General features: G+C 36.8%; 1 protein-coding gene across 8 annotated transcripts in view; it reads left to right on the top strand.

Moving 5' to 3' along the window:
* Positions 1 to 15,310, top strand: part of Fmnl2 (formin like 2) — a 283,661-nt gene that overhangs the window by 158,507 nt on the left and 109,844 nt on the right. The window lies entirely within an intron of this gene.

Below are 15,310 nucleotides of genomic sequence, written 5' to 3'. Positions count from 1 at the left end.
GCAAGATCACTTTCTAAAGCGGGGTAAGCCTAATGCTGTGGGGATAAAGTGTGGCAAGGGATGAGAGGGATTTTCTGTCAGTCATAGGCAGAGAGTCCCTCTTCCCTACAAAGTAGATGCCTACAGTTCACATAAAGCTTCTGAAGCATGCCTGGGAACTTGGTTTACCTTAGTTCTTAAAGACAAAACAACCAACAGCCAACCAGTAAAGGGATGGTGATAAAATCGCCCTCTTCCCTCCATGCTGTGCATGAACACCCAGAGTAGGCAGTAGTTGAAGAGGAAGACGCTGATGCACAAGAAACAATCTGTGAAATCTAGCTCTATTTGAGACTTAGTATCTATTGAGTGTTATCTAAACCTGTTATTGCAAGTAAGGTGATTTTTATAATGGTAAAAAGATTGTAGAGATAATTAATATTAGAGAAATGTAATCACATAAATAAGGGAAGTATAAGGGGGGAGTGAAAAAGTCTCAACTATGGCCACCTAGGAGAGTGAAGGAGTGCAGTGGGAAATGTAGGCTGCTTCCCCATGGTCCTCTGTGGGCCCTGTGAGGGGCAGACCTTTCTCTCCCTTCCTCCCTTGCACAGACACATTCACCTGCTCCTTTCTGTCTTTATTGAATTATTAATTTTTACATCCCAAGTGCCAGAAAGGAATGATGGAAAGCTCCTAACAGCTGCATTCTTCTCTCAGACCAAAAATATCTTCATAGGGTTGATGCTCGGCTTTAGGGGTTCTTAAGGCTAAGGAAGGAGCAGTTGGGTATCTAAGTTTCTGATTTTCAAATCCTCAAAGTCCACGTTGTTATTGCCCTTAAATGTCACTATGCCAGGGCATGGAGAACTTTTCTACTTCATCTGTTCCTCTTTGACAGTCCTGTCACATGTTAGAGGCCCCACACTGAAGTGACTTTGTCAGCTCTGAGGCATCATTTGTTAATAATAGTTAAAAAATAACAATTATTTATTGCAAATAGCCAGCATTTAGTAAGCAAGTTATCTTAAGGTCTTTGTGTTTAGTATTCAAAGCAGCCACACTTATTTGTATTTCCATTTGGCATAGGGGAAAACTGAGACTTGGAGATTATTTTCCAAAGGTCACATAGCTATTAATTGGTAAAGTGCACAGGTTATCTGATTCTGGACAATGAACAGATTTGGGGTTTATGCTCTCAACCCTGCCCTCTTCTGCCTTCCTCATAAGCTGCCAGTAGTATATTGATTCTGAGTAGTATACTAAGAATCAATAAAAATAAAGTTTCCCTTCTCTGTCTTGCATTTTGGCATGCTTTTGTGAAAAGGAGAGAAAGCTGGGAGGTGTATCTCGGGTGCTGAGCTTACCTACCCACATTACCACTATGATAAACCATCATTTTTGGATAATGGTATGTCTTTGTGAAAATGATGGCCAGCAGAAAATTGAACTTTTTGTCACATATGGGTAACCCATGGGTATGTCACTTACATGACTATCATTGGCCCTTTAATGCTTGTGAGGAAAAGTCAAAAACCTTGAGCTGAAAGCATTCATAATGGCAACCATGGTGCAAGGATTTTATTACCATTTATCTCCTCTGTTATATACATGAACCATGTCATATATTTTTTGGTACCTAAGGTAGATCTGTCTATGGTGTCTAACTAATAGACATCTAAAATACATTTATAATTATGATTCCATTTATAGAAAATGTCTAGAACAATCTGTAGAGATGGAGAGTAGATTAGTTATTGCTGAGGACTAGGAGGGGGCATGAGGAGCCACTGCTGACGTGTGTCAGGTTTTCTTTTTGGCGTGATGCAAAAATTCTTAAAGTACACAGTGGTGATACCTGCATAGCTATGTGCACATACTAAAATTATATATTTTTAATGTGGATTTGGGGAATGTAAATTATCTCAATTAAAATAAAGATATTTACTTTTATCATAATCAGGGATAGGGAACAAAAAATAGGAAAAAAATTTAAGAGAAATAATGAAATGTTTGTGTGTATGTTTTTTTTTTTTTTTTATTCCAATTGGAACAAACTAATTATAAAAAGACTTTATGGGAAAATTAGGAAAATTTGATTAGTGACTAAGAGGATTCCAAGAAATTATTGTTTGAGTCTGTTGAGTTTGATTTTAGCTTGTGATTATTTAAGGACCTGCCCTTATATTTTAAAAAAGGCATATTGATGTAGAGTTAAAATTATATGCCTAAGGCTTTCTTTAAAATACTTCCTCAAAGGAGGAACAAAAAAGGGATAGATAAAGGAAATCTGAAAAAGTCTCTGTAATTAATAAATCTTGATTTTTGAGATATGTGGAGTATAATATATTTTCAATTTCTGTGTATATTTGAGAATTCATTATAGCTGTAAATTTTAAATAAATAAAGGTATTTGCTTCTTAATAATCTTTGTTTTCTTTTTAAGATGATTTTTATTTTCTTTTTTATAAAATATAATTAATATTGACACCCTTAACTTGTTTATAGGATTGGAGGTGATGGATGTAAAGTACATGGACTAATACTTGGCATAGAGTAGGCACTTCATAAATTATGTGGCTGCTTCTGCTACTGATGAAGAACCCTAATATCAAATATTATGATCATTACTTTTATTTTCATCTTGTTCTCAAAAGATTCAGGAACATTTACTGTATTGAAACTATCATCCATTGTTACTCAGATATACTTTATGGTATTAATGTTGTATGACACTGTCAAGAAAAGCCTTAGCTATAGATTTTTGGTCTGAGAAATTTTCAGGGCAAGTCTTGGTTGTAAAGTTTTAAAACAGTGACTGTGGGGTGTCATTGACATCTAACATATGAAACACCCTAGGCACTTCATGCTTTGTGCACAAATAACAATTTTATTTTTTTAAGAAAATAAATCTAGACATTTTATTTGTCATTATAGTATGCGTGCTTTAGGCTAGGAGCACTAAGTAAGAGGTAATACTAAGGAAACGTATTTCCAAAGGAAGTATGTGAATACTAGTGTTGGAAGACCTATGGAGAAAATTTGAGGTGTCATTTCCATGAAAAATTATCATACAGACACTATGAATCATGTAATTAGTCACACTTCTTCTTTTTCCCCTTAGCTGCTAGAAGGCTTAGAGTCAAATTTGTGGCCTACCCTGACCAACTCTGCAGTATTTTAATGATATGTGTTTGTTTACCAACCTCATTCATGGCTTTATCTAATTTTTTTCTGCCCAGATTTCCTTTTCACATTGCTTTCCTTACCAGAAAAAATCATGGATAAAGTTGTAAACTTTTGTAAGTCATCTTTTTGAGCAAATTAAATATAAGATACATGTCAGCATTACTATTGAACAAAGATTATATTTCTTTGATAACCTAAAATTTTCTGTATACTGGCGACCTTGTGTAAGGTGGTACTCTGAATCTGCTCAGCTTTCCTAAGAAAGTAAATATGGAGTGGGAAATAAGTGCTTTAAAAAAAAGGGTGGGGATGGGGTTATAACTCAGTGGAGCGCTTGCCTAGCACATATGAGGCACTGGGTTTGATCCTCAGCACCACATATAAATAAATGAAATAAAGGTCCATTTGTGTCCATCTACAAATTAAAAAAAATAATAAAGTATTTATCAAGATTTAACTTAGGAAAAGCAATAGAGTTATCTGCAACTCATCCTTTAATTTGTTATACCAACATTTTCATACTCATTTTGAAAGTATTTAAAAAAAATACATCTCTTTCAAGAGTTAGTTCCTTTACGGTATGAATTGTGTGGCATTTGTTTGTGTACCTCCAGCAACTTCCTTAGTGCCTCAAACAATGCTTATTGAAAGTATGTTGAGCCAAAGAGATAATGTTTAAATGATGTGTATGTTCAGGAGCAATGGAGAAGCAAGCTAGCATTATTGGCACAGATGGCAGAAAAGAGGGGAGAGGTTTAGTAGGTGGCCTGGGAGACTAACTACAGGTTTACTGTTTCTTTATTCCTCTTGCCCTCTTGGTGTAGTTTGCTTGTGCTTAGTGAAACTAAACTTCATTGCTTAATTCTACAAAGTCCTTTAACGAGAGGAAGGGTTTCTGGTGTAGTATCAAGGAGTCTACTTATTTTGTATTTTTGGAGGAGAGCTCTCTCTCTACCTTCCTCTGGCCAACTGAAAAACCTGGCTACAGGCTTGGTGAAATAGTTGTGACTCCAATTTTTTGGCTGATATCAGGAGCAAGATAGAAATTTTTGTCTTTTTAAAATTGTATTAACATATACATAATATAAAGTTTACCATTGTAACCATTTTAAGTGTATAATTCAATGATATTAAGTACATTCATATTGAAGATAAAAAATTTTAAGATGACTTATTCTGATGGTATAGATTTCATAAATTTTACCTCAGATTTAATTAAGATGGAATCCCAAAGAATTTTTTCCTTTGATACTGGTTATTGAATGCAGGATTCTTCACTACTGAACTACTTCCCCAGCTCTCATCCTCCCTACCCTGCCTTTTAAAAAAATTTTGAAACATGGTCTTACTAAATTGCTGAGGTTGACTTTCAATTTGTGATCTTCGTGCCTCATTATTTGGAGTTGCTGTGATTACAGGCAGGTATTGCCATCCCTGGCCCGAGGAACAATATTTCAGCAGTGACTTAGTGCTTTCCTAAACCACTGCAAAATATAAAGATGATCTGAGTCAGGCACAGTGGCACATGCCTGTAATCTCAGCACCTTGGGAGGCTGAGGCAGGAGGATTGCAAATTCAAAGCCAGCCTCAGCAACTTGGATGCCATCTTTAAATAACATATAAAAAGGGCTGGGGAAATAGCTCAGTGGTTAAGTGAGCCTGGTTTCAATCCCCAGTACAAAAAAAAAAAAAAAAAAAAAAAGTGATCTTGAGTGTCTAGTGGGTCTCAAGGGTTATGGGACTATGGGAGATAGTCTTAACTCTGGGTAAATGGAGCCACAGTGGGGGATCTCCCTGCTGGATTTTGGATGATGCATACCTGAGTATCTATTTATAGACTCAAAAAAAATGGGCAGGGTTCCCATAAGGACCTAATTTCAAGGACTGTGTAGGATCACCAAGGTAAATTTTATAGTAGCCTGCAATAGAAAACTGGAAATGCTAAGTTCCTTTAGTAACTGCAAGCAAAACCCCACAAGCTGCCCATCAATAAGAGGGCTCTTGCAGTCACATTTATGTCTATGGAAAGAAAGAAGTCACTTGTCATTACTCATGCATTGATTTTCTGGGCAGACCCTATGCTAAACCTTTTGGGTTTGGGCATTGGTAGTTTCTCACAGGTGAGAGCTCTTAGCACAGTGTTTACTATGGGTAAATGCTATATTTAGGGAGTTCAGAGATCCTGGATGAACTTAGACTTCCAGATCATTATATCTGATGGGTTATTAGAGGTCACTTCTTCCAACCCATTTTGATTTTATTTTTTCTATTGGGAAAGTTAAGACATCTTGTCAAACAAAATTTTAATTGAGCATATGAAATAAAGTAAAAATCCTTTTGTCATTTCTACCTACCTGTTCTCTGGCTCCCTTATTTGGTAGGTGATGACAGTGTGATTCATAGTATGCATGACTAGGTCAATATCAGGGTCCACAAAGGTGAGATGAGAGCAGCTGCTTCCAAGCCAATCGAAAGCCCTTTTAGTTGTTCACTGAACAGGCACCTGGAAACAATTCACTGAAGCAAAGATGTTACATGTTGTGGATAAAGGGAAGTCACTAAAGTTTCTCTCTCTAGGTGGTTTCTCTAGGTGATTTGGGGGAGGGGGAAAACTACAGAACTTCCCCGTGGGGAAGGAGCTTGGTTCATAACTGTACATCTGCTGGATGATCAAGTGTAAGTGTTAGAGAATTCAGGACATTTGAGATGACTGTTGCTCATGTATGTAGGTTCCATGAATGTATAATGCAGTCCAGAAACTGTGAGGGGTGCTATACCTAAGCGAAGTTAGAAAGCTTCTGGGACTATGGGTGCTGATGGAGTATCTTCAACATGGCCCACCTTGCCTCTTAATGGCTGGATATTGCTTTGCGTTGTACCTTTGGGAAAGGGATTGGGAGAGAGTAAAGAGATGGGAATCTGACTTTTCTTCACTTGTACAGAGTAATGTGGGAGAGTGAAGAATTTTCAGGAATTGTACCCACTTAGGTTCCTGAGTGAGGCACTTCAGGGAGATCAGATTACAGCCCTCAAGGCTTGGCATGAGTGTTCTTCCACGGAAGGGCTCCTGCTGCCACTCAGCCAGGCTGAGTCAGTCTGGTGGCACTAAGATGCTACATTGTTAAGATACTTCATTGTTAAGATACTTCTTTATGGTGAGAACTGATCACTTGTCCTTTTCAATCCAACTGAACCATACCATGTGAAAGTTTTTAATCATTAAGAATAATTATATTTTCAGGTGTGGTGGCTCATGCCCGTTATCCCAGTGACTTGGGAGGCTGAGGCAGAGGATCATAAGTTTGAGACCAGTGGTGAGACCCTGTCTCAAAATAAAGTGTAAAAAGGGGGGTGGGAATGTAGTTCAAGTGGCCCTGGATTCAGTCTGGGTATATAGTTCATTAAAGTGCATGCTTAGCATTTGCACAACCCTGGCTTTCAATCCTCAGTATTGCTAGAAAGAAAGAGAAATGTTTTTCTTTTCTTTTTTTTTAAACCCTTCACTTGTTTCCTTTTGCTGTTTCTTAAAAAGGGAGTTACTTATTGAATAACTTTCATCAAATAGTTAAGCAAATTTGTCACTAGAATAATATTTCCTAAATAAAAAAGAGCAAATATATCTGAATTTTTTTTTTTTTTGATGTTCATGTTTTCATGAACCACTTAGAACTCTTCTCTGGCAAGTAACTAAATATTGCTGATCATTTTTTTTCCTGTGGCCCATCAGATTCTTTGTGAAGAGTGCCTGTCCGTGGAGCACCAGTGATAATAAATGAGTAGTGATTCTATGGGGTTTTTATAGCCTCCTTTAGTGCAAGTGGCTGCTATGTTAATCATTTGAGCAAGCATATGGAGAGCGGAGATATTGGACAAGTTAAAGGAAATGATAATGATGCCAGCAGATTTCCCCTTCTCCTTGCTTCCAGACGCCCAGCTTAATCTGCTTTTAGCCCCTATCCCCAAATTCCAGGCTTTGATTCTACATTTAGCTACACTTTGTTCTCTCTCTTTTTTTTTTTTTACTCTCAGCTGTTGGGATAGCCAATAGCCATCACCCCCTATTCCTCCTGCTACCCTTTTGCCTACTGACATTTTTACTATAATATTATTTGATATTAAATTGTTTTACATTTTTACTATATTGTCTTAATTCCAGGGTATGTTGGAATGTTATTTATTTATTTGCATTACTGGGGATTGAATCCAGAGGCTCTCTACCACTGAGCTACCTCCCTAGCCTTTTTTATTTTTTATTTTGAGACAGGGTCTCTAGGTTGTCCAGATTGGTCTCAAACTTGAAATTTTCCTACTTTAGCCTCCTGAGTTGATGGAATTAAAAGGTGTGCAACCACTGTGTCTGGGTTTGTATTCATTAACAGTGTTTTTTTGGGGGTGGTGGTAGTGATGGTGGTGAGTGGAGTGTGTGTGTGATCTGTTTAATTCTATTCAAAGTATATCTTTCAACCCTTGGAGTTTTTCCTCTTATTTTGTTGTCTGGTCTTTACTGTCTTTATTTTGGCTTTTGGATTAGTTAGATTTTTTTCATTTGGTATTTTGTTTTCCAGTTTATCTTTTTTCTTCAAATTCATTATATACCTTAAAATTAAGAATTTTCTATCCAAATAATGTTATCATGATTAAAATTAATAATAATTCCTTAACATATTATATTGCTCAGTTCATATTTCCCAGCTTTCTTTATGATGTTCTTTGTATCTGGATTGTTTAAATAAGAAAATAGCACAGGAGCAGTCACACATTGCGTCTGGATATTTAAGTCTCTTTTAATCTAGACAGCCTTTTGTTTGTGATGCTCTTATAATTGAGATGCCAGACAAACCCTCTTGTAGGACATTTTCACTTTCTACATTTACCCATTTGTTTCCCAGGGGTGAATGAACTCCTGAATTTTATGTCAGCTTAAATAGTTAAATTTAAGGCATGTTAGATGGATGTTGAATATCTTTGTGAAGAATATCATAGGAGACAGAAATGTCTGATGGTTTCACCTATACATAAGATCATCCAATTCATTAGGGGAAATCTGATCACTGCATTCTATATTGTGTTTTCATCTTACGATGGGAAAGAATCTGTATAGTATTACTTCATTACCTATCAACTTGGTGCCTAATGGTTTTAATACCAATTGATAATCTTTGGCTGGAGTGTTTCATTAGGAGTTACGAAAACAATGATTTCCTAATTTTCTTTTTCTTCTGCATTAAGATAGGAACTGAAACTTTCAACTGGGTCTTGGTTTATTCTAGAATATGATTATTCCTAGATTACTTTATTTCAGTTGCCATTTTTCAAAGTATTTGAATAATTGCCTCAAAAGGTGACCAATGAGTTTTCTGATATGTTAGAGTTTCACTGTGCATTTGATGGATTTTCTAAGTCATTGTGAATCTATACATTAATCTTGAGGCTTTATTATCAATTCTTTGACCTGTGGGAATACCTTCTTGTTGACTTTCTGTGTCTTTCTGACATTATCCTTGAAAGCTCATTTTATGCTAAAAATCTCTCTTTGGTTAAACGTGTGCTTTCCTTGCACCACAACCAGAGTAAGTCATTTCGTCAAGAAGCCCTGTTTTTATTGGGGGATGATATTGGAGATAAGAATGTGAGAGTAGCAGGCCATCATAGCTGCTGGGAAAATTTGCTTCTCAGAGTTTACACTCTGAAAATACATAACTAAAATAGTGAGTTCGTGGACTGATGATATAGCTCAGTGGTAGAGTGCTTGGCTAGTATTCATGAGGCTCTGGGTTCCATCCCCAGTGCTCCCCAAAACAAAACAAATATATAATAGCATAAGATTATACATTATTAGTTCATACTGATCTATCCAAATCAAGTTTTATTATTACTCAGATTTTTTACAAATTTCTTCTACTTGAAATATGATTCCTAATATTGATGGACTTGTCTTTTCCAACAACATAAAAAAGCTTTAAAAAATAACAATACCAGTATAATTACCACCTAAAACACTACTAAAATTGCTGAATGACATATAAAAATGTGTTTTGTGTGTTCCAGAATTATCTGTTTTGCTAGATCAAAGCAACAGAAATGTGCTGGACGTGGTGGCATATCCTTGTTATCCAAGTGACTCAGGAGACTGAGGCAGGAGTATCATAAGTTTGGGGCTAGCCTGGGCAACTTAGAGAGAACTCATTTCAAAATAAGAAATACAAAGGACTGGGAGTACTAGAGTGTTAGAGTCTCACTGGGTTCAATCCCAGTACTAGAAGAAAAGAAGAAAAAAGAAAATAATTATGTGTTTTCTTGCAGTTTGGAAATCAGAAACCTGAATTCAGGGGGTTAGCTGAGCCCTGTTCGTTCCAAGGCTTGTAAGGGAGAAACCTTGTTAGCCAGTCCAGCTTCAGGTGGTTTTAAGTAATTCCTTGGATGGTGGTTACATAAATTTAATCTTTGCCTTCATCTTTGCATGAAATCTCCTCTCGTTCCCATGTCTATTTCTTTTCTTCTTTTGTCTTGTGTAAGGCCACTTACTGTGAATTTAAAACTTACATGGATAATCCAGGATGAGATTCTTAAATTCATTAAATCTGCAAAGACCAGCCCCTTTTTGCAAATATGGTCATGTTCACTGGTTTAGAGATTAGGATAGAACATACCACTCTAACCTGCTATAGTGCCAAATGTATAAGGATTCACATAGTAAGGTTTTTATTTACATAAGAATCTAGTTGGAGGCTGTTGGTCATGAAGGATAGAAATTCTACAGTCAAGGACCCAGGTGAGGTTCTTTTCAACAAGTAGCTTTTTCTTTACTCTGAGACTGTCTTCAATTAGTGAGAGATAAAAATGCAGGTACACACCTGGGATGACACCTGGGCCAGGCTTGGGAGGAGCATACAATTATCTACAGTCACATTCTGTTGACTTGTCCTGCACAGGAGGATGAGAAATGCAGACTAGGTGAAGGCCCAGGAGGAACAACACTTTTAATAAACTGCAGTTGCTAGTCTCTGTCCCGATGACCAATTTTGGTTTGTTCAATTTTTTTTTTCAGGTTGTATATTCACATAAAACCTTAATATTCAGACTTACTTTTACTTAAATATTCATTTATTCATTGGATAGGCAGTTACTTGTATACATTGGGGACAGCAAATAGTGAGAAGAGAGTATGTGGACCAAAGTTTTCCCAAAACAGGTACCTCATATGAACACTTTGAATTGAGAAAAGGCTCCAGATTGTTGCTAGTTCCAATTCATTTTTACTGAGTTCCAGCAATGTGCCAGGTGAGGATTGACTATGGATCTTAGTGATTTTTGCCAAACTTTAGGGGGAAAAAAAGATACTTTTGTCTCTTGGCTACTTTTGCTTGAGATTTTAAACAGACTGTTTCCTTTTCTTGAGGTCTCCAGACCTGAGGATTGACTTAATTGTTACTGGAAAGAAGAAAAGTTTCTTTTTGTTTCCTTCCTGAAAGTAGTTCTCCTTCCATTAGGACTCATTCCAGGCCTCCAGTTCCTTCAGCACTGGAATAGCAATCAAAGAAGCAGATGCCAGCTTCCTAAATGTTGAGCTTTTTGGGTTTTAATATCTCTGGAGTCCTGGAAAATTGAATTTGAACTTAGAAATGAATTTACATCTTTCCTCTTTAGAGCAGGGGGAAAAGATGCTGGCCTACCTCACAGAGTATAGGCTGATAAGTTGGCCCAAAGAGGAGGGGATAAAATGATTCCTTTCTAAACTTTTGTCTTCGACAAGCTGATACAACTGCTTGTCAAAAGTGCTATTTGGCATCCATTGCCAGAGCTAGATGCTGAGGACTCAATCTGAGAGTTTTAGGTTCCCTTTGTCATAGTGGACGTCACATTGACTTCCTTCCTATCTGGTTATCCATGTGGAATTATAGACTCTTCCACTCTTTGAAGCAAGTTAATTACCTGAGCTGGTTTAGATTAAATGATCATGTGGTGTGAAATAAACTTTATTAGACAAACATCTTTTATAAACTCAGGGACAATGTTTCAGGAAATGGAGAATTATATAGCAATTGAATGGACACGGGTTAGACCAAGATTGACCTTCAACCTCATCTTTGAGAAAGTGATTCATAATAAACAAACTTAAGGCATGCTAGCTAAGAATTTCTAGCAGGTAATACAAATACTACTTGTTTAATGCTTGGAATTTAACTCAGTCTTTACTGTGGAAGGCTATTTTTGTTTACTGGCCCCCCCCCCAAATAACTTTGTTGTTCAGCTAATAGTTGTGTTGATACTACAACAGTTGCCTAATTCTGAAAATTTTTATGTTTAAAAAAACTATAATCGTTTGGAAATTAAAAAAAAATGGCAGTGGAGGACCTAGATCATCATGTGATATGGCTTCTTTATCAGTCATTTAAATGACTTATTCATCTTGCATGAGTGTTTTGAAATGTCCAGTATATAGCTCTTGCACAGACTTTATTAAATTTATCCCCAAGGATTTCATGATTTTGATTGCTATTTTAAGTGAGATATATTTAAAAAATTTGTTTAGTTATTGATGGGCTTCTATTTTTTATTTATTAATATGTGGTGATAAGGATCGAATCCAGTGCCTCGCACATGCTAGGCAAGTGCTCTACCACTGAGCTACAATCCCAGCCCATTAAGTGATATTTTTGAAGTGTAAGTTTCTTGTGTTTTTTAATAGCCCGTCTTACCACTTCATTTATCCCTTCATGAAGAAAAGTGGTTTATGTTGTATCATTGCATTGATTAAAACCTAGTTCCATGGTTGAACATTGTATTATGGCTTCTTTACTGTAAGCAACAACCATCAATAAATGTTGAAGCTTAGCATTCTTAGCTTGTCTCTTATGTTTAAATCTGTACCTTAAGTAAAGTATAACAAGTAGTGAGGGCAAGACTAAGATCTGACTAAGAATAACTTGTCCCTCTTTTCAATTGTTCTGCTCACAAGTCTTTATTTACATGTGTCAGACACTGACTTCAGTGTAAGGTACCTTCTTTTACTGCCTCAATGCTATCTGCTTTAAAGTTTCACAAATATAAATTATGCTCTGAATAAATATTCCAAGCAATCGATTGAGGAAGCACTTATTGAAATTGTGAGAATTGTACCCATGTGTTTCCACACAGTTTGAATCTGGGCAAATGAAGTTTTAGAAAAGCCAATTAGTATGACTATAACATGGAAAGTAGTTCTTAAAATAGGAGCTTAGCATGTTTTCGAATTCTACAGTGAAAAATTTTAGTGCTGTCTTCTAAATTGTGAAAAACCTAATGGTTTCTACAGGAAATATAATTTCACAAAAGGCTTATTCTTTTTGTTTTTTCCTTTTTCCCTGATCAGGATCAGAAATATTATTCATTCTCTCCACCAACCAATGTTTTATTTCATGATACATGATTATCTCTGGAGACTTAAAGATGTTCAGTAATTTATTCTCATTCAGAAGGCATTCCCAAGTAAGATTCCTGGGATATGTAACAAATATGGGGGAGAGGGTTTCATATTGACATTTTCAGATGAATAAACAAGATGTGTTTATATCTCATAGTTTTACATTTGTGTTTGTTTGGCACTGGGTATGGAACCCAGAGCCTCATATAGGCAAGTGCTCTACCACTGTGCTATACCTCCAGCTGTACACTTTGTATTTGCTGTTGTCCATCTGGGCGAAATAACTGGGAGATGACAAGCAACTTGAAGGTTGAAGCGGGAACTACTTTATTGCGAGTGAACTCAGTGGGAACTGAGCGGGAACTCAAAGTAGCGGGTACCCTAGGTAGCAGGCACCGCCTTTCTGCCAGACTGCAGAGGCACATATACCCAACTAATTACACACAGCTTAACTTAATTAACATAAACTAGATACAGTAGTCAGTCATTAAGGAATCCTTATCATCTTAATGGCTCGCTGTCGTTGGCTCAGAAACCACTCCTCCTAGCAAACTGCCAGGTGCCATCTTAACTTGGTCGTGGCCCTCATCAGTATTTTTATGGGAAGAGTGTTCTCCAGAAAGTTTGCAAAATTTTCATGGAGGCACAGACTAAAACTATTGTTTTATATTGTAAGTCTGTTTCTTTAAGCAGAATTGAAAATATTCCTAAGTCTTTGCTTGCCAAGCATATGCACATTTTCTTTGTAGATTAAAGAGGGGGATTCAGCAATCCAAAGAAGGAAGTACAGTGTAAAGCCATAATTAATAAGCATTAGTATTCAGGAGAACTGTTTGGGGAATATAAGAAAATGCAGATTCCTGGCTACGTAATGGATTGGATCAAGAGAACTTTCAGTTTAATAAGCATCCTTAATTGCTTTAGAGGCAGGTCTTTGAGATAGTTTATACTTAAAAAAAAAAAAAAAAAAGCCTAAAAGAATGGAAATCTTTGCCTATTGAGAGAGGGACGAGGAAAGACCTTACAAATTATCGTAGAGATACCCATACCAGTTGGACATTTCATTACTCTATCTGGTTCTTAGATCTTCAGTAATAATAACATCTATTCCTTATTGAACACCTGCTGTGTGGCAAGCACTTGTGGTGGTTCATATTTTGCTTTGAACTACATGAGATAGAAAACAAACCTTATTGGTCTGACTTCCTTTATCTCAAGATCAACAAATTCAATGAAAACACTTTTTAAAGTGGTTAAAATGGTGAACTCTGAGTGGGAGTAAAGAAGCCTAATTAATATTACATATTAGAAAATGAGTTATGGAATGTTTTGATCAGGAAAGACTATTGAACTAGAAAAAACTCTTGCTAGTCTAAATAAAGGAAATCGTTTGGAAAAGTCTCTTCAAAAGTTATTTTCAGTCTGGGAGCTGTAATGGAACACTTGGAAAGCCATCTTCTTCTCCCTGACTAGGAAAATGATTTCATATTCAGAGTTGAAGAATGCTTCAAAGCTCTCCAAGAAACTGGCCTAGGAATGAATCTGACATGCTGATTTTTCAAGTCTAATCTAGTGCAGAAACGGCCAGCTTTTCAGCTGGGAACGGAGAAAGGAGAGTTCTACAGTATTAACTGGATGTTTTTCTACTAGTCAGAATTCCTGATTGACTCCCAGTTGTCTGTCCTAGACTGAGTGGCCTGTTGTTTGACATGCACTCTTGTCAGTTCTAACTCACCATTTAGCTTCTTTTTGCCATTTCTGTTCATAAATAGTATTCCTGAAACCCAGCTAAACCCCTTGAAGTTACTAGCACATGCCCTGTGCTTCTCTGCCTTTGTTCTTAGGTTCCCTCATCTGGAAAACTTTGTCTCCTTCCTCTTACACTGTTCTGGGGTATCTATATGCTGCCATCCCTTCACAATTCGATTCAAAAGCCATTTTCTCCAGGGAGATTGCTTTGATCATCTCAGTTGGAGAGAAGCTCACCTTTCTTTGAACTTCCAGAGGATCACATATGGTTCTTATCATATTGTACTTTGTGGTATAGCTATGTCTATAGTGTCACACAGATAAGATTTAATGCTTTGGAAAATTGAATTTATTTCTTTTTTTGCTTTTTACACATAGTCTTGAATAATGTGTTCTGGATGAGTGAAAGGATAAAATGACAAAAATCATTTTCCCAAAATTTGGTATTATTCATGCCAGTGCCTGAAAATAGGGGTCCTAAATGTGGTAGCATTATTCAAAATGTTCAGGGGTGGGGTCTTGTTTGGTAGAATGTTTTTATCCATTAGTAACCACAGGAACCTCCCCTGAACAGCAGCACAGCTGGGCTGGCACTGGTTTCCTTTGGTAGTTGTTTTGCAAATTAGAATCCCATCAGAACTTGCCCATGGCCGCCTATTGCAATTAATAGGTAGAGTCCCCCCCCCCCCCCCTGCCCCTGCCTTTTATTTCTAGTACTGGAGATTGACCTCACAAATGTTGGGCAAGTGTTTCTACCATTGAGCTAGACCCTCAGCCCTTTTTATTTATTTTGAGACAGGGCCTTTTACCAAGTTCCACAGAATAGACTCAAACTTGTGATACTTACAGGTACATGCCACCATTCCCAACAGTCATTTTCCTCAAATCATCCTCTCCTTTCTCATCATTCTCCATATACTCCTATATTTGTACTTTCTGTAAGTCAGAAGAATCTGACATCCCCTTTGAAATTAAAATATTTTGGGGCAA

Source organism: Marmota monax, unplaced genomic scaffold (genome assembly GCF_021218885.2).
Source record: "Marmota monax isolate L192 unplaced genomic scaffold, Marmota_monax_Labrador192_F-V1.1 WCK01_AAM20220418_F8-fsc00048, whole genome shotgun sequence".
Taxonomy (NCBI): domain Eukaryota; kingdom Metazoa; phylum Chordata; class Mammalia; order Rodentia; family Sciuridae; genus Marmota; species Marmota monax.
The sequence above is the reverse complement of the archived record's forward strand: the minus strand, read 5'-3'. Positions and strand labels throughout refer to the sequence as shown.